The following is a 22,542-nucleotide window of genomic DNA, read 5'->3' as shown; positions in this document are numbered from 1 at the left end:
ATTCAAAACTAGAATCACAAACCACAGAACATCCTGAGTTGGAAGGGACCCGTGAGGATCATCCAGTTCAACTCCCATTTGACTTCTAAACTACTCACTGATATATAGACAAAGGTCTCAGTGTAAGTTCATGGCACCCATCAGAGAAAAAGTGCCCACAGGTTAATGGTCCAAAGCAAAGCACTGCCCAGTTGTTTGGTGCATTAAAACTTATAAACTGCAGTGAGCGAAACAGCTGGAGCTGGTCCCAGCTGCATGTGGAGGAGGGGAGAACATGACTGTCTGGGTGGACCATGTCCAGATGATAGCTCATAACTCAGCTACTCTGAGTTATCTTTACTATGAAAATAAAGGAATCAGTGAGCACAAGAAACATAATCTCTGGTGATGTTCTGAAAAAATTAAATTTAACAGTGCCTGGATCCAACTCTCCTCCTCATGCTATCTGACTGGGATTTCAAGTGAACGAGCTGCCAAAAGGGACAGCCAGCATCCAACTGTTAATTTATATCTCAGCAATTCTAATTTTTCTATGCAAAACAAACCAAAGTGCCACACGGTCGGGGTCTTCTCGAGGGCAGCAATCTGCTGTACCCCAGTGAATTTGCCAGTAGGTCTGTGCAGCAAGTCACACTCACAGGACACCACACGAGCACAAGCTCTTTAATAACTGGAGGAGGAATGTTGTATAAGCATTTTAGGATAAAGCATGGAAGAAAATTCTCTTGAGGCTGTTTCTGCCACACAATGTCTCAGATAGTGCTGAGGGGCTTTCTGAGCATCCCAGAGAGCAGATGTAGGATAAAACCTGCCCAGCCTCGGGAAAAGATGGCATTAAAGACATGCAGCCTGAGTCTGCTTTGCGATGAGGACTAAATCAAATGGGAATAAATCTGTGAGTGGCTCTTCTGTCGCCATACAAACCACCACCCCACAACCAGAACAACGGGAAGCAAAGCCCCAGGAGTGCAGGTACAGCACGATATATCGTGACAGCCCCAGTGCAGATCTCCATCACAGCGTGAGGAGCACCACAGCTCACACGATGGGCTGCTGGGCTCAGGGGAAAATCACTATCAGCAGGGCCAGGAAAATCATTGACTCAGAGACCAAGGGTTCCAGCTGAGACCCCGTGTGGGATGGGCCAGGCCCTTGGTGCAGGAGCCAAACAGGACCAGGGTGATGCAGCCAAGAGGAAGAACAAGTGGAATAACCTAAAAAAATCCATGTTTGTATTGCCAATACTTTGAAGTTTGACAGACCTGAAGCAGAACACTTGAAACAGACTCTTGGATCTAGCCTGGGGTTACACTTATTACTCTAAACCAACTCACCAAACTGTACAAACTGCTGAGTCTGTACTGTAAAAACCTCCTGTAAATACCAGGCACTGGGATCCAAATGCTTCAGCACATCCACTGAAGGCAGGAGCATCACTGCAGGACCACCTCACTGGCAGTGAGACACCACTGATGCAAGGTCACTGCTGGTGACCACTGAGGGTCTGCAACCATGGCATTGCCACTGCTGGCAGCAGTCCTGGGTTGATCCAGACAGGTACAGAAGTAAAGAGCATTATCCTTCTGCAAGCATTTAAAAATAAACGACCCTTATACTTCAAAACAAGCCTGTGCACCCCACCATTGCCTTTTACTGCAGGAATGCCCAGTGATTTTGTGTGTGAAGTTTGCTCCTGCAAAAGTCTGTGGGAGCACAACAGGATTTCACAGAACATTAAATCCTATAGTTTTATCAAAGAGATACACAAAACCGGCCTAATCTCTTAGCAAGTAGACAACTCTGATAAAAAGGACTTGAAAAAAACCTCTAAAATGCTAAACTGAGCCATCACAGATAAGAAATTCTGCCATATGCTGCCACAGTGCTTCACTGGTATTCATCAGTCACAGGGATGAACAAAACATTGTCAGGAATTATTTCAGTTAGCAGGATGACACTGCAGAGATTAGATTAATTAAACCAGTAAATCCCATGCACAGATCAAAAGCACCCAAGACAGAGAAAGAAAGCGAGTGGGAGCCAGAAAGTGCTGCTGGGAGCATTTGCAAAGGTCCCAGCAAGGCTGGCAAGGCTCAAAGGCTGAAACAAGGAAAGAATGAGAGGGAAGAGGCAAAGTCCCAGCTAAGTCCAGTCTCGGGATCTGTCTCTGGCACCAAAGCCCCAGCCTGGAGCTGAGCTCCTCACCCCTCACCCATCCCACTGCAGAGCCACCAGGACCAGCTCCCCACAGCCCCCACAGCCCCCACAGCCCCCACAGCCACCTGTACCAGCTCCCCACAGCCCCCACAGCCACCTTGACCAGCCCCCACAGCCTCCACAGCCCCCACAGCCACCAGGACCAGCCCCACACAGCCCCCACAGCCCCCACAGCCACCTGTACCAGCTCCCCACAGCCCCCACAGCCACCTGTACCAGCCCCACACAGCACCCACAGCACCCGAGCTGGGGGAAGGGGTCAGTGGCACAAGGGATCCCCATCCCAGATCTCCCTCCCCTGATAAGAAGCTGCCCAAGCTCCCCATCTTTTGCAACAGACTTTGAAATGCATTTTAAAATACACTTTGTACAAATACACTTTAAAATTCCAGGGAGGATGTGCAAAATTCCAGGGAGGATGTGCATTGTAACTCATACAGCACAGTAGCCTCCTGGTATGCAAAAGAAAGTGACACCACATTAATGACAATCACAAGTGACACTATGGGAAATTAGCAAATTGGCAAAGAAGATAAATCATACCAGATTCATCAGAGGAAATATTGCCATGGGCACAGACACCCACAAAACCTCCACAATAAACCTGTGGAACTCATTGCTAATGGATATTACTGAGAGCAAATATTTAACAGGATTTGGAAAACATGGATATGTAGATCAATGCCATAATGAAACACTGACTTCAACTGGGTTTTGTGGAAGAGGATATAAACCCCTCTGCAGCAGCACAGAAATACACTGAGATTTTCTTATGGATAAAGGTCTCCATGATGATCTTTTTGTGTGTGTTTCTGTGTCTTCTGAAGCATCTGAGCCTGGATAATTGTAGAAGAAAGAATAACAATAGGGATGGATCGTCAGTCTGATCTCCTGGGTACTCCTTAGGGAGTATCACTTCCTAAACTTCTGAGTAATAAGATGAGACTTAACTGGGGAAAAAATGAAACCTATTAAGCAAGGGGGGGAAAGCACATATTGGATAGGAAATGGAAACCTAGAAAAGCAGCAAAGCTGGAGACCTTGGGGCTGGGTTGGACAGTAAATTAGACATGAAAATGCAATAGAATTTGGCAGCCCAAAAGGTCAATGCAATTTGGAACTGTATGTGCCAAGACTCCCATCACCGAGCAGGGGATAGAGCCCATTACCCTGTTTTAGATTTAAGGAGCTTGAATAAGTTTCAAATAAATATCCAAACATTTGGATGCTTAACCAAATCAAGCCTCAAAATCCTTTTGGATTTTCACTTTGGTTTCTGACATCTTTATGTTTGGCCTCTTTTCTGAGAATTCAATCTGTTGTTAAAGCGAATCTCTCAAGATAAGCATCTGCAGTTGCCAAGAGACTGTTGTGTTAAGCCGAAGGATGATTTAGCATCTCAGAAACTGGGATTTTGGAATTAGAAAAAATTACTTTGCTCTTAGCAGCAGATATATTTCAATGCCTGAGAAACAGCTGTGGCTTCCCAGAACTTCTGATTCAGTTATTCTCCCCCCAAAACCACCCCTACTTTCCTTAAACAACATTTTTTTCTGAAGCCCATTACGCGGCCGCTGGGAAACACACATCAATAAATAGAGAAAAGTCTCTAAACAGACACAAAATAGTCCTTTCCAAACACCCTGCAGCGACCTCCTATCTCTCGACCTCCATCTTCTGCCACTTGCAGCTCCAGAACAGGGTGACAGCTCTGCCAGAGAACAGCTTCCTGCACAGCTCTTCCTGAGAAACTCAAGGATCTGACAGGCAGAGTGAGGACTAAATTTCAGAGCCATCAGCTGACTCTAGAAATAAGTATTACTACTATAAATGCCATAAGTATTTAAATATTATGGTGTGGTGAATAGCAAGAATTATTATGTCTTTGAACATGTACTTGCTGTACTCCTTTTATAACCGAAATTGAATCTTTCAACTGCGCATTTTTGTTTGATGTAAATAAATCTTCCCCGTCAAGGAAGTTAAAATCACTTCAGCCTCAACATTCACTCACAATTTGCTTTGCAGAAGGTATAAATTTATTCAGTTTGACCTAATGATTGAACAGAGCAGGATTCTCCAAGCTGCCTGCCAAGCTCTATGTGTTTACTTTGGGTGCACTGAAGTTGCATTAGAAATATTTCCTGTAAGTACCAACAGCTCGGGAAGCTTTGGAATGACCGTGTGCTGTTGAGATAAATCCAGGGCTAAAACCTGGACATCTTTTTGAGAGTGGCCTCAATCCAGGAGGAAGGGATTTCCCTGGAAGGCTGCAGAATCACATTTTTCCAGGCACTTCACTTCCCAGCTAAGCAGCTGACACAGCCATTCAGAAGATGCGATCATCTCTAAAAAGCATATTTTCTAACACAAGGGGGAAACATTAGAAGTAAGAAGCTCTCCCAGCCTGGCTCCAGAGGGGCTACAATTGCTGGCTCAGCTGCAGCACCTTCCCCTGTTGCTGCTGGAGCATGAAGGGTTTTAAGGCATCCATTTTTACTCAGTTGCTTTCCATTCCAGAGTTCCTTTGCTAAATATCAGCTATGCTTTGTGACAGCAGCGCCTGCTCTTGACTTCTATTCCCTGGCACTTCATCCTCCAACCACACCAATCACATCCTCGTGATCACATTCAAGAGATTCTTGAGATACACGCACATATCATTTTCTCTCCAAGAGTTCTGATGGCTTTGCCAGTTAATTAAAATAGAACTTCAAAATTTTTTTGTAATAGATTATAATATCTTTGGTTTCATGACATCTGTTAAAATTTACAACTAAGGATGTCATTTTTGGTGAAAAACATGTTCTTTTACACCCGGCCCATTTATTTGTGTATTTATTTAGTGACAGAGTATCTCATTTATGAGAAATATGCAAAAGCAATCATTAATCATACTTTTGTCACAAAGCAGCTTCTCCAGCAGTTCACTGAAAGCCCACAGACAAGCTGCTCTTGTGGGTGTTCTGAGGACAGGCAAGGAGCCTTGCCAAGAGAGCTGATGGAGACACCTCTCTGTTTCAATGTCTAGCAGGGAGGAAACAAAGAGGAAAACAAAGAACTGGCAAATCAGACACTGGAGTTATCTGCAAACGATGCAGCACCATGGATGGGAAATGAAAATAAACCAAAGGCAGCCAGTGTGACCAGGATTTTTGGCGTATCAGAACCATCCAGGATCAATTCACCAGTGTTTTCCTATCACTACACAGCTCCCAGGCTGTATTACAGCAGCATCTCAATGCATTCCTCCTCTGGAGGGAAACAAGTGATGCAGCCACAGCCAGCCTTGTGTGACAGTGACCCTGAGCTCATTTTAGTCCACAGGTATTGTCCATCCCCTCCTGCCCAGCAGTGCCCCTGCCGGGAGCCCTGTGTGTGCCCAGGGTGCTGCTGTGCCTCGTTGGTCACCCAGGACACAGCTGTGTCCTTTGGCCATGGTGTGGGGCAGCATCCTGTGAAATTTCCCTCCTTTCCCCTGCTGTGCTTGGCTCACCTTGGGACTCTCCCAGACATCAGCCTTTCACATGAGGCAGCTGATGCTGTGCTCACCTGGGGAAGTGCAGTGGTAACAAACCTCACACCCCTGCCACAGCACCAGGAGAGAAGTCAGAAGGTCGTGTTGAACATTAAGGTTTGATGTCATTCCCAGAGATAAAGATCAGCAGGTGATCAAACTGCTGTTTAGCACCAAGTCCAGAGTTCCCAAGGTCACACAGATGATGGTTTCAGCAGCTAGGATGGCCCAGAGCTTCTTCACAAGTTCCCACGGTGTTGGAAGCCACCGACTGACACAGCAGCAGAGGATGAGGGAAGCACAAAGTTCTCTCAGGTAGAACACCCTCTTAGGGCTGTTTGTCCCATTTTCACAGACTTTACACTCGACTGTTGGAATAGCTGCAGAAAAGGCTTCATGTTTCTGCACATAATTCCTTTTAAAGGAGTGTGTTCAGCCTTGTTCTATGCTGTAACCATGGCTTTACAATGCTGGCATAATCACTGAAACACAACGTGTCTGCTCATTTGATTTCCAATTTATCTTAATGGTCATTGCAGTACTGGAAAGGACTCTCTCTGGACACAGAACAGCCTATGCAGATCTGTTCTGAGCAATCTGTACAAGATTAATTTCAGTACATAAAATGCCAGACCCCTCTCTGTGTGTGTCATTGCTTTAAAGAACAACCTGACCTTCCCTGGTTGGTGCAAAGCTCTCAGTGCTGCTTTACCCCCTGGGTCCCCACAGAGCCAGACCAGGCACAGATGGACACATGTGGCACTGGGATGTCCCTCTCGCAGCACCAGCCTGCTGGGGACTGCTGGGACTGACCCCATTTCCACAGCAGTTTACTCCTGATCCTATTCTATGTTTTGGGTTGTTCTCTGCACACCCAGCCCATCTCTGTGGGTGCTGTTCCTTTGTGATCACCTCCAGAGAGCACATGTCTGCTTCTCACCTGGGCTGGAGACAAACTTTGGTGTCACCATGCAGGCAGCCATGGCCAGCCCCTGCAAGAGACAGCCATGAAGGTCGTTATACCTCCCAGTGATTAATGGACTAATGTCTTTCCTGAGCATTCCTCTGTGCTTTAAAGAATGTATTCAGCATGAACCAGAGGGTTTGCAGCTCAGCTGATGAAACCCATCTTCAAAAATCAATGAAAGATGAAAAGCCCAGTGTCCATTACCAGGAGGCTGAGATGCAGCAAATCATCTTCCCAGAAACAGGAGTTTGAGTCCATAATGTACCATCCTGTATCTGCAGGCTGCTGTGTATTACATGTTAACAAACAGCTTTCTGTCTGCACTGTGCTGCAAACTAGAAATTGTCCCTGTCAGTCATTGATTTAAAGGTAAAAGATCACAACTATAACTCAACCATGCTTTATTGTGATTTTTTTCTTAAACACTGCCTCTGCATTTTAGACACTACAGACTTCAAAACACGACACCCAGCTGCCTTACAGAGCTGTGCAGAGGACTGGGTGTCCAGGCAGCAGAACACAGACTGGGTGGCAGCTTCACTAGATCTGCTTCTAAAACTTGTGGCCAACAGCAGCAACTGCTTCCAACACCTTTGGGACCATGAGAGAACACCCCAGAGTGGCAGAGAGCAAACCAAACCTTAGCAGAGGGTGGCTGTCTCAGCTGACAGCCTTTTTCTCTAGGTAGGAACTCCTTGGTCAGTGCAGGGGAAGAATCCAGGGCAGGCTGAAAAAACCATTATTCCTGGTGGGTTTTGTGGCAAACAGTGCAACAGGATTGCCAAAGGAGCTGGAGTGAAAGGACAACTGCAAAGTCATCTGTGAGAGCCCTGGGCTGCAGTGAATCACCAGGGGGGTGTCAGACCTTGACCAAGGCTGTCTGAGCCTGGCTGGAGGAAGAGGAGCTCCAGCCATCTTCCTGCCCTGGTCTAACCCTGCTTTCAGCCATGGGACTCAGGTCATGCTGTGTGCAGCCACAATGGTCACTATTTCCCACAAACAGCTAAAAATATCAGCTGTGTTACAAGTGAACCTCCAAAAGGCAGTAAAGATTCATGCTAGTGCTGTAAATATGTCCCAGCCCTCCCATTTAAATGAGCTGGTTTCAACCTCTCACACTTCGCCTTCTGAACTTTCGTGGGTTTTAATTATGTATCCATGAGAAAACAGCAAAGGCCATCTTTAAAAAAGAGGTTTAAAACTGTAAATCAGTTGAATCTCTGCTATTCTGAAGTACAAATATAGACAGTGCCAGATTGCCTCGGCTACCTACACCACCTCCACCACAAAGCTCAGATGGCCTCAAACTAGCCAGATCCAGTTGAGAAACCTTATAAAAGCATCATTCTTCTTTAGCTATTTGTCACTGAAGTGGCAGGGATACTCAGCCCCAAACCCTTTGAGCTAATTGTAGATAAGGGACTTTGTGCATGAGGACACAGAATGATTTGATCAGGAACTTCCCCTGACTATCTCTCCATGCTCTCCACACAGTGCTGCAAACACCAGATATGCCCAGGAGCACAGAGCTGGAGCAGAGCTCTGGAATCTCTCCAGTAAACTCCTGTGAAGTGAATTACGACATCTTTTGAAGTTAAACCCTCTTGCAGGAATAAAGCAAGCTGCTAAAGAAGCAGGATGAGGGTATTGCATTAGTTCAGTGGGGCACATATTTATGTGACATCAGCAATGGGTACAAAATCAATACCTCAACATCTGAAAGTACTCTGGGAACAAACATCGCTGGATGTGGCAGAGGATCACAGTGACATCACTGTCACACTACAGCAATAACAGTCATTGAGCCACAGTGACCTCAAACACACCAGGATTGCCATGAGGTGTGTGAGTATCCCAGCTCTCTGGTGTCTCCATCAATTACTGCTACAAAGATGACCAAACAGCACATCTTTTGTGCAATTCTTACAGAACTTGCTCTTGTTTGAACTGCCAAGTGGCACTTTGGGGTCTGATTTAGGGGTGATTGTAGTGGTGGTGGGTTAATGGTTGGATTAGATGACCTTGAAGGTCTTTTCCAATAACTGCAAACATCCTGTGACCTTCACCTGTTACCAGAGTAAGGACTTGAGTGTGCTCCAACTTTTGAGAAGGTCTTTGTTACTTCCTCCCTCATCTGTAATGCCCAGAGCCAGAGCTCTTCCCCACAGGACCTGCTTGCAGCTTTCCCAAAGCACCTCTGCAGCAGCCAAACCAACTCAGAAGAATAGTTATCTCCCAGATGGGGCAAAGACCCTTCCTTAGGCAGTGCTGGAGAGTGCTGAAATCACAACAGCCTCTGCTGCTCACCCAATTGTAAGTTACTTTATTTTGCAATTTGCCCCTAAACATCCAACCTCAAGAAAAATTACTGCAAATTAAGGGCTTTCATTCAATCCTCTCGCAGAATTTGCTTTTATCACACCTACCCAAGGTGGTTCATGTGTCCAGAAATGCAGAAATGGGTCACTGAGGTGAGATGTCATTAAATGCAGGTAGCAGATCCACTGACCCACAAATGCCACAGCACTTGTGGGACACTCTAACCTTCCCCTTCCTCTGAAGGCTGGGAGCCACTCATGCCACGATGTTCTGCAGGATCAGATCAGTGCTTTGGCTGCCTAGGGCAAAATATATCCGAATCAAAGGGCATCTGAAGCAACAATGTCAAATATGACAAGGCAAGCAGGAGCCAGAGCTAATAGCTGAGGACTTCCTGACTTTTTAAGCTGTTCAATTGAACATTTAAAAGGTTTAGTCTCCTCTCAGGTCTCGAAAGCACCCCGGGGCAGGCTTAAGTAACTGCGCCATTAGGCAGCGAGCTGCAAATTGCCTATTAAGTCTGACTGAAACTGTAAAATTGCTTTTCACAATGCAAATTAATGTAAATAAGAACAATTGGTTACACATATCACAGACTATCAGATTGACGACAGATGATGCATACTGGTTTTTCCCCTGAATTAGCATCACTTTAAAGTTAAATTTAGTGCGTGTTTAAGAGGTCTGGATGTTCCTGTGACAAATTCCATCAGTGCATTACAAATGCACATAGGGATGTATAGCCTCCATTACATGAAATATAAACCTCCTCTTATGCCAGGCAGTGATACTTGCTTTCAAGCCTAATAGAAACTCCACAAAGCAAAGCCATTTGCTCAGCAGCACAGTCAGTCACATCTTAACCTCTCTCTGAAGAGGGAGACCATGAATGTGTTATGAAGCCTTTCGGATGGAGGGAGCAAATCTGCGCATTTCAGAGCCATCCATAGATGATCAAAGCCCCATGTGGAGCCCTTGGGCCCCAGTCGGTCCCTGGTGGGAGCAGCTGAGTGCCACACCTCTCAGTCATCGCCAGGAGCACTGCCTGGGCATTGCATTTTCACATGTATTTCCCGAGGATGCAACAGAATGGATATCAGAAAGGTAAATCAGAATGTAAATCAGAAAGTCCCCTTCTTTGCCTCATTCCAGGCTACATGGAGTCACCACACACAGGGCACAGCCAGCTCAGCTGCTTGGGAAGAACAAGGTCTGTGTCAAGATGGACACTTTCAGTCTCAGTTGCCACTTCAACACCACAAATTCATCCTTCAGGGAAGCTCCTGACAGCAAGGGGCAGCAGCACTGCAGCAGACAGAGCAGAGTTTTCTTCTCTGGTGGGGGGTGCCCTTATCAGAGGTTTTGCTTATCATTACTAACATATGTTATCTGAAAATTTACATTCCCATTAGCTACAGAAATAACTGTCTCCAGTTTATTACAGTTTCTTGCATAAATCAGATATCCTGATAGCTCCCTGAGGATTGCAGCTCACCTTGGGGAGGGATGGAGAGCAGTGAACTAGAGATGCAATCACAGCACTCAGGACCAGCCCTGTGTCCTGTGGCCACAACTGGCTGCCCTGGAAAACAGGACATGGGAACCTTGTGGGGGAATGATGAGTCTCCTTGAACTACACACTTTTGGGTTCTCAGGATGGAAAGAGCAGATGCCATGAGACCCACGAGGAGAATCAGCAAGACTAGAAACTCAGCCCACATCTCACACAGCCACAGCCATGGCCATGAACACCTCAATGCACACAGCTGTGATTTCAGGCCATGTTCATCTCCTTCCTGCCTCGCTGTGCTGCTGTGCTTCCAGCAGCATTTTCTGCCCCGTTGCTAATATTTTAGTTGCTGTTTTAAAGAACAGTATTTGGAAAGAGAGTCTGGTACAAGGTGCACAGGTCAAATAAACACCACATTTGGTTATCTTCCAGAGTAATAAATTTTAAGGAAAAAAATAATTAGCCACAAGCTGGAGGTGTTTTCTTCCAGCCTCAGGGACCTTTCAGCAGCAGTCAGCTTTCTGCATCTCCCTCTCATTAACATATAGGCAGATATAGATTAATTAGGCAAAAAGAACTTCCACCAAATTTGCAAACATTGACCTATATTTTAGGTTGGCTGTCTTGGTGTCCTCAGGGGTTTGTTCAGGTCTTGCTGTGTTTGGCTGTGCTGAATGCATTAGAATTTTTTTGTATCACATTTCTCACTATCTGGAACATAACATTTAAAGATCTTAATCCCTGGGTCAGTGAACCCACTCCTTGCAGGGTCACCCCATTCTCCCCCATCGAAAATTAATAGCCCAGAAAATAACAAATGCCTGAATCTGTAGGTTTTCTGTCACCCCAGGTCTCAGCTATGATCTTTTTCAGTCAGGCAATAATTCCATGGAAGCTGTTGCTGTGCCCTGTACCTGAATATATTTCTTTGATAACAGTGCTCAGCACATGCACCTGCACTGAAAACCTGTATTACTCAACAACAAGGTATAAAATGAACCCTGAAAACCACCAAATCTGAATGTTGAAAGGCTGTTCCCCAGGCATCACAACATTCCTGTAAATCACTGGTACTGAAGTGCAGGACTTTACAACACTGTTCCCACAGACACAGGTCCTTACGGGGGTTTGAGATGCTGGAAACAGGATCTCTGCACATAAAATCCCAGTGATTTATTTTAATGCATTTTGTAAGTAAATTCTTGACAGATGGATGAAGCACCAGAAGGGTGACACAAGGGAGTCAGCAGGTGGACAGAGAAGCCAAGAACGGACTGGCACTGATCAGATTATCCACTGCAAATACCTTGAGACAAGCACAATCTGCCCACACAACAGACCAGTGCTGACCAGATATACAGCAAAACCAGCAAAAATAGTGTGGGGCTGCAGCCCTCCCCAGGTCCACCCTGCTCCAGACACTGCTCCTTCCTGGGGGCTGGGGCTGCACAGAGACCCCCAGAGCCCCTCTGCACACAGACAGACCCCAGGGGCTGCACAGAGACCCCCCAGAGCCCCTCTGCACACAGACAGACCCCAGGGGCTGCACAGAGACCCCCAGAGCCCCTCTGCACACAGACAGACCCCAGGGGCTGCACAGAGACCCCCAGAGCCCCTCTGCACACAGACAGACCCCAGGGGCTGCACAGAGACCCCCCAGAGCCCAGCCCCACTCGGACAGACCCCACGGGCTGCACAGGGGACACAAGGGCTGCTGACCCCAGGGCTGGCAGAGGCTCCTGCTGCCCCACTGGAGGCACAAACCCCACCTTGGCTCTCTCCCCCACCTCTCCATATACACACACGTGTGGTCTGAGGGCTCCCCATGGCTAGTGTGTCCTTGTAAAGGCTCCTGCCATGGCAAATCCAAAACAAATAATCAGGCTGCCATTCAGTTGTTACAAATAATCCTTGTAATTTTGCTTGAATAAAATAATTGAGATTTTAGAACAATTAGAACACTAATGACCAGAGATGCCTGCATCTCTCCCTGCTTTCTGATGTCACCTTGTGCTGACTCCTCCACCCACCCTTACCTAGGTCCAGATGCTGCTCCAGAGCTGGGGCTTCATGTCAGTGCATGCAGCACCACCAGGTGAAGGTGTCCTCGCTCAGGACTGAAGAGCTGGCCAGGACTCAGGTCTGCACCCTTGGAGGGCTGAATGGTTTGATGTTTCTGACCTTCATGTTTAGATCAGGCTATTCCATGCACATGATATACCATGATTACTACCAGGTCTCATCCACCATTTTTACTTCCTTTTTATCCCATTGCCCTACAGAAAAAAGTAACTTTCACCTTTCCTGTAACACTGTCTTTAAGAACTGAGGGAACCTCAGCCTCCAGGCAAGCAGAGCCCTTGCCCAGACTCTTGAGGTGCAGCCTTTGTCATGAATGCTGGACTTAGGGACAAAATGTGCCAAAGGTACAGCATTGGCCTGACAGAGACAGAGAGAAAAAATCTCACAGTGTTGGCTGCTCAAAATAAAGAGACTCAAAACCTGCAGAAGAAATCAATCCTTCTGGGTCTCTCTTCAGCTGTAAGGATCGTAGGTGTTGATGTAACAATTACAAGTAAAACTCCATTACAAACCTGTACCATGTACGTCAGTGGTGCCTTTTAACGAGATCAGCCTGGGGGACAGCCATGTGAGCTCTTCCACTCGTTACCTCTCGTCTTCACAGATGTCTCTTGACAGGCTCTTCTACAGCTGAACAGATTGTTTATGATGTTCTAGAAGAAAAAGAGCTTTGACTGGTGAAACCAAAATCCTAACCAGAATTGAAGGTTTGCTTTTTTCTTTTATCCTTGAAAATTATAATTTACACAAAACACATTTCCAGAGATTATTATATTCACATTACACATCTGCAAAAACTCAAGGAGTTTTGCTTCCAACAGAGAACTAAAAGCTTCACATACTAAAAGCAATTGAAACAAGGTTTGGCTATCCTATAAACATTTGCTGGATTAAATCTTGGCACAGTTTAACAGCACCTAGGAAGGATCACTGTCATTCCATGTTTGCTCTGCTGCTGCAGAGGCTGCTCTTGGTGCTGGACACTCCAGTTTGGACCACTCAGAGCAGGGGGTCCAAACTCCTCCTCCCCTTGCCACAGCACAACTTCCCTCTCGAGCTTCCCAGGCAGAAAGAAGCTTGAGAACAGATCACCAAACTGAATTTTTAACTGCACACTAATATCACTGCAGTCTTGTCTCACAGCCTGATGAGAACCATTAAACACCAATGAAGTGAGCTGCAGACTGAATGCCTCTTCTCTTTAGGGCTAAACTACTGCTCACCATCAATCTTCAGCGAGATGATTTGGACAGTGCACTTTACCCTTCTGTTTTGCAGATTTACTGCCTTCCTGTGGCTCCTTCTCTTCAGATCTTCTTTCCTCTGTTTGCTTTATTTTTCTCTTTTTAGCAGAAAAACTGGCCTCACCTGCCTAAAATACAATTTTCAGACACAAATTGTTTATTACTTTCAATGTGATTGTGGCAACATTCTCTGAGTGACAATAGAAATAAATAAATAACACATTTTTACAGTGATGTAAAGACTGATTTTTGCCCTTGGCTGAGCTCTTTATATTATTGACTTAATTCTCAGTGACCAAAGCACACATTGGCTTTAGAACACAGCATTAAGATGTGTAAACTGAGCAAGGCCAAACAAAGGACAAAATATTGCTGGTCAAGATTTCTAGAAATGATTGCCTGTTTTGTGTAGACAGCTTGCAACTTTTTCAGCATGTAATCTCTCAGTAAGTTTATTTGTTTATAAATGGTGGCACTCAAGTAATTTTTTATTAAAAAAAAAATTGCTGCGCTCTTTGTGCAAGCAGCATTCCCACTAAATATGAAATATGAAACATGAGCAAGAGTTTACCATAAACCAAAGGATAGTCCCAGACACCACAGATCTGTCAGATGCAACAGGTTATTCAGCATCCAGGCCTCAGTGAAAGAGCCCCATGGATGTGTGCAGTCAGTGCCACCAGTGTTGGTGTGACACTCTGCAAAGGGCTGCACGAGGAGCCAGAAATGCAGGGAGAAGTAATGGATTTCAGTAAGTCAAGGAATACTTGACTTCTGACATATCTGGAAAAATACACACATCTCCTACCTGAGAACTAAGAAAGGAGCTGTAAATATTATTTGTTGTCAGCACTTAGGGAAGAATTTGCCAGCCTGGCCTTTCACAGGGGATGAGTGGATCGCTGTGAGTCTGCAGGCACTGTGCTCCCACTGCTCCTGTCCCAGGGACTGTGTGACCAGGGTGCTCCAAATCCCACACTGCAGGGGCAGGGAAAAGCTGTGCCCAACGGGTACAGGAGGAGCAAGGACTGCATTAGCTCTGTCATCTGACAAAATCCATCTTGCTCCTTAGCAGTTTGTGCCCAGGTGAAATGAGGCACCAACCTAGCACTTGAGCCCAGTGATTTTTGAACACCACAGCGTTCACATTAAGTGTGCACCAAGTGTTGGGCTGGACCAGCCCTTCCCAGGCAGATCTGTCCCAGCCCGTGGCCAGGTAGCACTCAGGTAAAACAATCCCCTCCCTGGTCTCAGGAACAGTGGCAGAGAGCACTCTGCAGCTGCTGTGTGGTGTGCAGGAGTGAAATGACACCAGGGGAAAAGTGTATCAGCTGTGCAAGAGAAGCTGCCAGGAGAGAAGTTCATCCTGGCACCTGAACACACAGGAAAGCAGGCAGTGCTTGTGGGAGGCTGGAATATGCACCTTTGAGATGACAAGCCTGTCACGCCTTCCAGCCTTGGACATGTGTCTGCTGGGAATGCAGCCAGAAATGCCATTAATTGACAAGAGTTAAATCTGTTCGTGGTGGTCACCCCGAGGCACCATCCCCTACCGAAAAAAAAAAAAAAGAAAAGAAAGGAAGAAACCTCAGTAACCACTATGATGGGCCAAAGCTCACCACACCCAGTAGGACAGTGATTTCCACATGTGCTGCCCCCGCGCTTTGCAACACAGCATTCAAAGGTCAAATTCACTTCGTGCACAATGCAAAGTCACCAGCTTGAGTTCACGGTGCACAGTGAGCCATGGTGTGGAGCCCCAGCACGCTGCTGGCAGTGCCACTGGCAGTGCTGGGGAGCTCAGGGGGGCACTGCCTGCTGGGCAGGGCTGTGGTCAGCAGTGAGGGATTGCAAAAAGCTTGGGCAACTTCCCACAAAGCCAAGAGGGACACAGAGAAGGAGCAAATGCCCTGTACTCACACAGCTGCAATGTGGTTTAGCTTTTACATAATAACTAAATCCCAGCTCCCAGGATTCAGTATTCTGTATCAGCAATAATGACTACAGCTATTGAAAGCCATTAAAGAACTTGCTAATCAGTCTCTTAATTGAGGCTATCTGTTTCCCTTTACACAGAGACAAATTAAGCAGGTTAAAGCAGCTCCCAGCAAACATCTGTTGAAGCAATTTAAAATTAATGACAAATAAAACTGAGTTCCCTTTGTGGTTGATTTTTCTCCCAACTGTACCTACAAACATGCTGTCATGACTTGTCAATTCAAAAGAACTTTGCAGCACATTCCCATCCCCTCACAACATGGAATCACAAAATCGTTTAGGCTGGAAAAGCCCTCCAAGACCAAGTCCAACTGTTGCCCAGCACTGCCAAGGCCACGACAAACCCACATTCCCAAGTGCCACATCCACACGGCTTTTAAATCCCTCCAGGGATGGAGATGCCACCTCTGCCCTGGGCAGCTATGCCAGGGCTTACCAACACTTTCCAGGAAGAAATTTTCCCTGTATGAAACCTGAACCTCCCCGACACAGCTTGAAGCTCTTGTCCTGTCCCTTATTCCCTGGGAGCAGAGTCCAACTCCCAGCTGGCCCCATCCTCCTGTCAGGGAGTCGTGGAGAGAGAGAGAGAGAAGGTTCCTCCCCCTCCTGGGTCAGGGCCAGAGAGAGACATCAGAGTGCAGAACCTTAAAAAACAGCAGGTGAGGAGCTGCATCCCAGTGCCCCCAGTGCCACCCGTGCCACCAGTGCCACTTTCTCCAGGGGCTCCTTCCCTCTCCAACCCAGTGCTGCACACCTGTGCTGTGCTGCAATGGCTCAGCTGCTGCAGTTGGCACTTGCCAGCTGGATAGCAATAGCCAAAGATTTTTTTTTTAAGGAAAGCAGTAAAATCCCAATACTAGACCCAGTAAGAAAGCACAAGGAACCATCAGCACTGCTCGAGTACTAATTGGGACCTTGGGGAGCAGGCTCAGCACGCCATCTGGGCAGATCTTGGAGGCATTTCCCAGCAAGGTCCGTTCAGCACCGCAGGTACTGGCAAGGCTCTTGCCCAGCCTCAGCACTCTCTCGGTGCCCCACACAGCTCGCTGTGCTGCTGCTGCTCAGCACATCACCACAGCCCTCCTTCCCCTGGAGGCAGCTGTCTCCAGACACCAGTACATTAGAGAGTCTCCTTGACACTGATAGACAAGTTGTCACAGAGCTGTTTTTCCCTCTGAGAAGAGCTCTGCTCATGTAGCTGGCTCCTGACAAACGGCCCGGGGTGTTCATTTGCTCGCTCGCTGATTACTTTGCCCATTAATACCTTTGTTCCCTTTCCTGCACTGCTGTGGTTTCACAGCTCTGAGTCCCACACGCCCCGGGGCAAAAGCTGTTCTGACAGTAAGAAACTCAAACAGACACCAAGATCAGAGACCTTCTGCAACAGCTTCTCTGTCCACCAGGCAGCGACATGAGCGATGTTTCCCAGCCCAGGAGAATCTCCTCCAGCCCCTACCAAGCCCTGGACTCCTGGCAGCTCTCCTTCCCCACACAGCAGCACTGTTTCTCCCAGCTCCGAACACTGTGCAGTCAGCTTGGCAGGGGACATGGCTGAGCCTTCATCCCGGGATGAACGACATTTTAACAACAGTTTTCTCCTCCCTTCTGTGTTTTACATGTGCAGATGGTTCTGGCACATGCTACCAACTGCTTTTTTGTGGATGTAGGGTTTTGGGTTGGGTTTTTTTTTTTTTCCTTTGCAAACCAGAAAGCTGCTCTAGGAAACCTAATGCATGAATTGTTTGTTCTCCAACTTCATCAGTGCCAAGTTCCCAAGCAAGAGCCATCAGGAAGCTTTCAACCATAAATGTTCAAGACAGAGCTTTTACATTTGAAGTGAAACTGAAATCTCGGTGCTGTCCCAGCCCAGCAGGGAGAGGGGAGGCTGTGGCACAGCTGGCAGCACTGGCACAGCATCACTTCGCTGCTTAGCTGTGGGCAAGGGCAGGAGACCGAAGCCTGAGCTGCAGCTGTGCAGCAGGATGAGGAGAGCTGTCCTGGTGGGTGCACAATGTGATGGTTTTGCTTAGCCCAGACACCACCACGACAAACCACAACACACTCAGAGCTCCCTTCAATGGCACATCCTTGAGGGAACCAGAAGAGTCACTGTTCACACCAGCTGGCACTGCCCCAGCCCTGTGTCTGCTTCTCAGACCAGGGATTTCTCATCAGAGACCTCCCAACAGAAGGAACTGCTTCCAGGACCTTCAAACCTGAGCCCAGAAAGTACTGCCTTCAGCTATTGTCTCACCTCAACAATCACAGCAATTCAGAAGAAGAGGTTCCCCAAAGCAACCTCAGCTCTTACCAACCACATCAAGAAAGTCCCCAGAACACTCCCAAAACAGTGCCCTGCTGCTCAAACTATGAGCTGAGCTCACCCTGCCTTGAAGAGAGGGTAAGTGCTGGGAAACAGGAGGTTATCCCAGTTCTGTCACTGCTCCGGGGGTTGGCTCAGAATCTGTCACTGATATCTGGGTGATGGGTGGGATGGCAGTGACCAAGGGTGCAGGTGACCAAGGTGGGGCTTCCTGTCTCCCACAGAACGGAAAGGCTTTTGCTCCTTGAGCATCCCGTTGGAAGGATGCGGCAGACATGATGTGTCTGTATCCACCACTTTACATGGCTAAAAAAAGTTAATTAGAACTTCTGAAACAATGAGATATCCAATTTTTCAAATATGATTCATCCTGTGTCTGCACTAGTCTCCCGAGGGTCATTTTCATAGTAAATTAATTTCTCTAATGTCAGACTGAAGTTATCAGCAGTGACACCATGGCCACAGTGGTGGTGGCAGCAGTGGCCATGCTGCAGAGGCATGAGGGTGACGCTGATGATATTGAGTCTGACAACACAAAAAATTAGCTTAAAATTAAAATAGCTCAGACAGCACCAAACGCAACAGAGGCTCTTTGAGCCCCTGGCAGTGTCTCTGGCCCCAAGCTCTATTCCTTCATCCTTCCATCTGGAACAGATGGGGTTAACACCACTGCACTGCCCTGCAGCACTCCAGAGGCACTGCTGGAAAGCGCTGAAGACCAGGACAACATCCCAAATTCCTGCTGCTCCCAGCTGGAGAGACAGATCTGCAAGGGCTGTTCCTAGGATCTTCTGGGGAGGGAGGGCATGAGGAGGTACCTGACCAGCTGACAAATCCCCACTGGACACGCACTGACCACGCGCTGACCACGCACTGACCACGCATTGACCACGCACTGACCACGCACTGACCATGCTGCCTCCCCGTGGCTCAGCCACAGAGGAGATGAGCCCTGATGCTGCCGAATTAAACACGATTTTCTTTAGCTTGCCTTCAAGCACTGAGTAACGCAGCTGGAGGTTCTGAGCTGTGCTCAGCTGGGAGATTTCTGCAGTCACAACATGCACTGGGAGTTGGGTAAATAAAAGATAGTGAGTAGCTGTTCTAACTCCTCAGCTGCCTTTGCCTTGGAGACCACTGTTCTCTTTTATGGACCTCTAAGCCATTGTCTGAATACATCCTGGAAGTAAATTTCTCTGCAGCCTACTTGCAAGCAAGTCAGATAATAGTTCATATTTTTTCTTGGCAAGATGAACTTCATAACTGGGTTCTAGCAAATATACTCTGGGATTTATACCCTCATTTCATATGCCATCAAAATTCTACAATATTTGACCAAATTTTTCTTTTTTGGCAAGCACTCTTGTCAGGAAATTCATTAGCCAAGATTTGCAAAACTGGAGGAAAAAAATCAATATTAGCACAGGCAGAGCAAATTCATTTGTTGATTAATGCAGGGATTGCTGGTATTTTCTTTAGCCCCAATTGTCACTAGCAATACACAGGATGTGGCAACTGTTGAATCACAAACCTTTTAGTGTCACTCACAAACCAGGCTGAAACCATGGCCAGCCTGGAATTTCATTAAGCACAGGGAGGCATTTTAATGGGAAACAAATAGACATAGAGATCAGTATTTTGCAAACTTCAGAGAAGCCCAGCAATTTACATTTTACTATTTTAAAACCCTTCCCAGCTATGCACTTTCCCACTACATTCATAGAACTTATGCACGATGAAGAGGCACATTTAAATCCTGTAGATGAGAAGTGGATACACAATTTGTACTGCCAGTATGTCACATCCGCTGCACTGGGCACTGGGTTGGGAGGAAAATCCTGCCCCATCCACACTGCTGGAATGGTCCCAGCTGCACTGATAAATTACAAACCAGTGGAAATTCTTGTGACTGAGTGAATTGTGCACTTGGTGTGCAGAGGCTCCACTGAAACAGCACAGAAGGAAGCAGCATGACCAGCCCTCCTTCCAACCAGTGTTCAAGGCCAGGCTGGATGGGGCTTAGAGCAACCCAGTCTAATGGAAGGACTCCCTGCCCATGGCAGGAGATGGAATGAGATGATCTTTAATGTCCCTTCTAATCCAAACCAGTCTGTGATTCCATCGTTCTATGGACCAGAGACATCCAAGCAGTTGTGCCAACAGTCCTCCAAGGGTGACCAAGCACTCAGTGCCACATCAGATGCATTCACCATTCCTGAGACAGACACACACCCACCAGAGCCTGAGAGCAGCCCTGCTAACCACCATCCCCCTCCTCCTGTAATTACAAAACAAACTATGCAACAAAATAAATGAGCTTGGTAATTTGTTATAGTTCTGCTGCTCCAGCAGCATGCTGAGGGTTGTAAATTGGGTGCTGCATTAAAAATGACAGAATCACTGCGAGTCCTGCACAGGGGGAGGGAGTTCACTGAGGTGTTTGTCCATCTCAGCATTTGCTCACAGCAACAGCACAGAGGGAAACAGCAACACAGAAACACTGAGAGGATGCAACGCTGGTTAATAATGCACAGGAACAGAAATCAGAGAGGGAATTATTACATGGGTGCAGTGTGTGTTGGAGCAGGGTCCTGACAGTGGCAGCAGGGCAGGAAGATGAGCTGAGGTGGCACCAGGTCCCCAGGCAGCAGGCAGCAGGCAGTGGGTAGACAGAAGAGAGTGGAGGGCAGTGGGCATCCTGAGGAAGCCACATCCCTGCAGAGATCCATCGTGAGCTCCACTGCTGCTCCTGGAGGAGCAGTTTGAGCCATCCTCAAGGAGGTGCATCACCTCTCTGAGTGCTCTCTGTCACTCTGGAGTGAGGGGCACAAGCAGCCCATAACCAGAGGTGGTCAGAGCCATCGCCTGCGCAGCACCTTGGGGAGCAGAGCACCCCGTGTGTGCCCAGGGCAGCAGAAGCACAGCAAAAGGGATCAAAGGCACAAAATCCTGGCAGCTCAGGAGGAGGCTGGGACTGCAGAGCAATGCAGCCACAACAACCCGATGAGCCTGGAAAGCAATAACTGAAGTGCTGTCTGTCTGAAACACACAGAGCAGCGGCTTAGACACTGCTTGTTTACGGAGCTTTGCACTTCCCAAAGGGCTTTACTCGGGGTGATCCCACACTCTAAGGCAGGATTACCCTCCCTCCCTCTGCTCTGCCGAGCACACAGCCCTGTATGTATTATTGAACTCCTCATTTGCCACGCACTCTGGGTAATGGCAATCTCTGTGCTGAGAGGACAACCTGCCGATTACTCAATTTCCATGTGCATTATTAACGTGGCACATCAAGTACACACACATCAACAGCCCACGGAAAACCCTGTTTGCTTTAGACTCACACATTATGCAAAGCAAAGAAATTATTACAAAGCGGGCTTCCCCCCATTTGTTAGCAGGTTCAATTACTGGGGCACTTAACCTGGTTTAATGTTCATCTCCTTCTTGCTCCACATGAAAGCTTTATTGCAAGCACTACAGTCAAATAAATAAAAGCTAAAGCCTGAGATTGCTGAAGAGTTTTGGTTTCAGAGCTGAGGTAGAGGAGCACAGCAAGAGTTACTGAATGGGAAGGAAGACGGCGTGCACTGTGCAGTGGGTGGATACATCTCCAATGCCATTGCAGTGTACAAATTAACCCTTGGGTTTAATTAAAGGTGAAAATTTTGGTTTAGTTCTTCTGATGCCAGCACAAAACAGTGAGGCTCAGCTTGGCCCCTGACCCCTAGCTCTGCGCAGACATCTTGGTAAGAAAGTCTATTTTTGTTTGTATTTGCCTCTATCAGTCACACATATTCGAACAGCTGGTAGAAAATATGGCCACATCTAATTCCTTTCCAGGAATTAAACAGAAACTTTCAGGCACTCTGTGCTATTTCCTCAGCAAGAAGCAAGACTGCAATGAAGGCATCTCCTGCCCCAGCCCTGCAGCCATAATCCACAGCTTACCAACACCTCTGGTGCCAGGCTCACCAGGCACCCCAACAGCCACTGCTGGGGGTTCACACGGACAGGTCAGCCCTGGGCTGGTTTTGTTACCAGGTGTAGGGTGGAAATCAAACACAGACATCAGCAGCTCTTTGACAACACTATTTTGGAATGGCCACTACAGCTTGGTCCCACATGAAACAAACGCATGCGAAAACTTCAGGAAACTCATCAAAATAGCATCAAAATTTTAATCTGACTCTGTGACTTTCATGCTGTTCCTTGATTTTAGTTTAGACTTCATTCTTCCAAAGATTTAAACAGGTGTTTAATAAAGTGCATTCAAGGGAAGCAGTCAGGAGGGAACTGAAGGACACAACCAATTCTGGGCGTGCAAAACACGGCTGACACACACGGGATGGCTGATGAATGTCA

The sequence above is a fragment of the Lichenostomus cassidix genome, chromosome 8, assembly GCF_008360975.1.
Source record: "Lichenostomus cassidix isolate B80296 chromosome 8, HeHo_3.0, whole genome shotgun sequence".
Lineage (NCBI taxonomy): Eukaryota > Metazoa > Chordata > Aves > Passeriformes > Meliphagidae > Lichenostomus > Lichenostomus cassidix.
Note: the sequence above shows the minus strand (reverse complement) of the source record.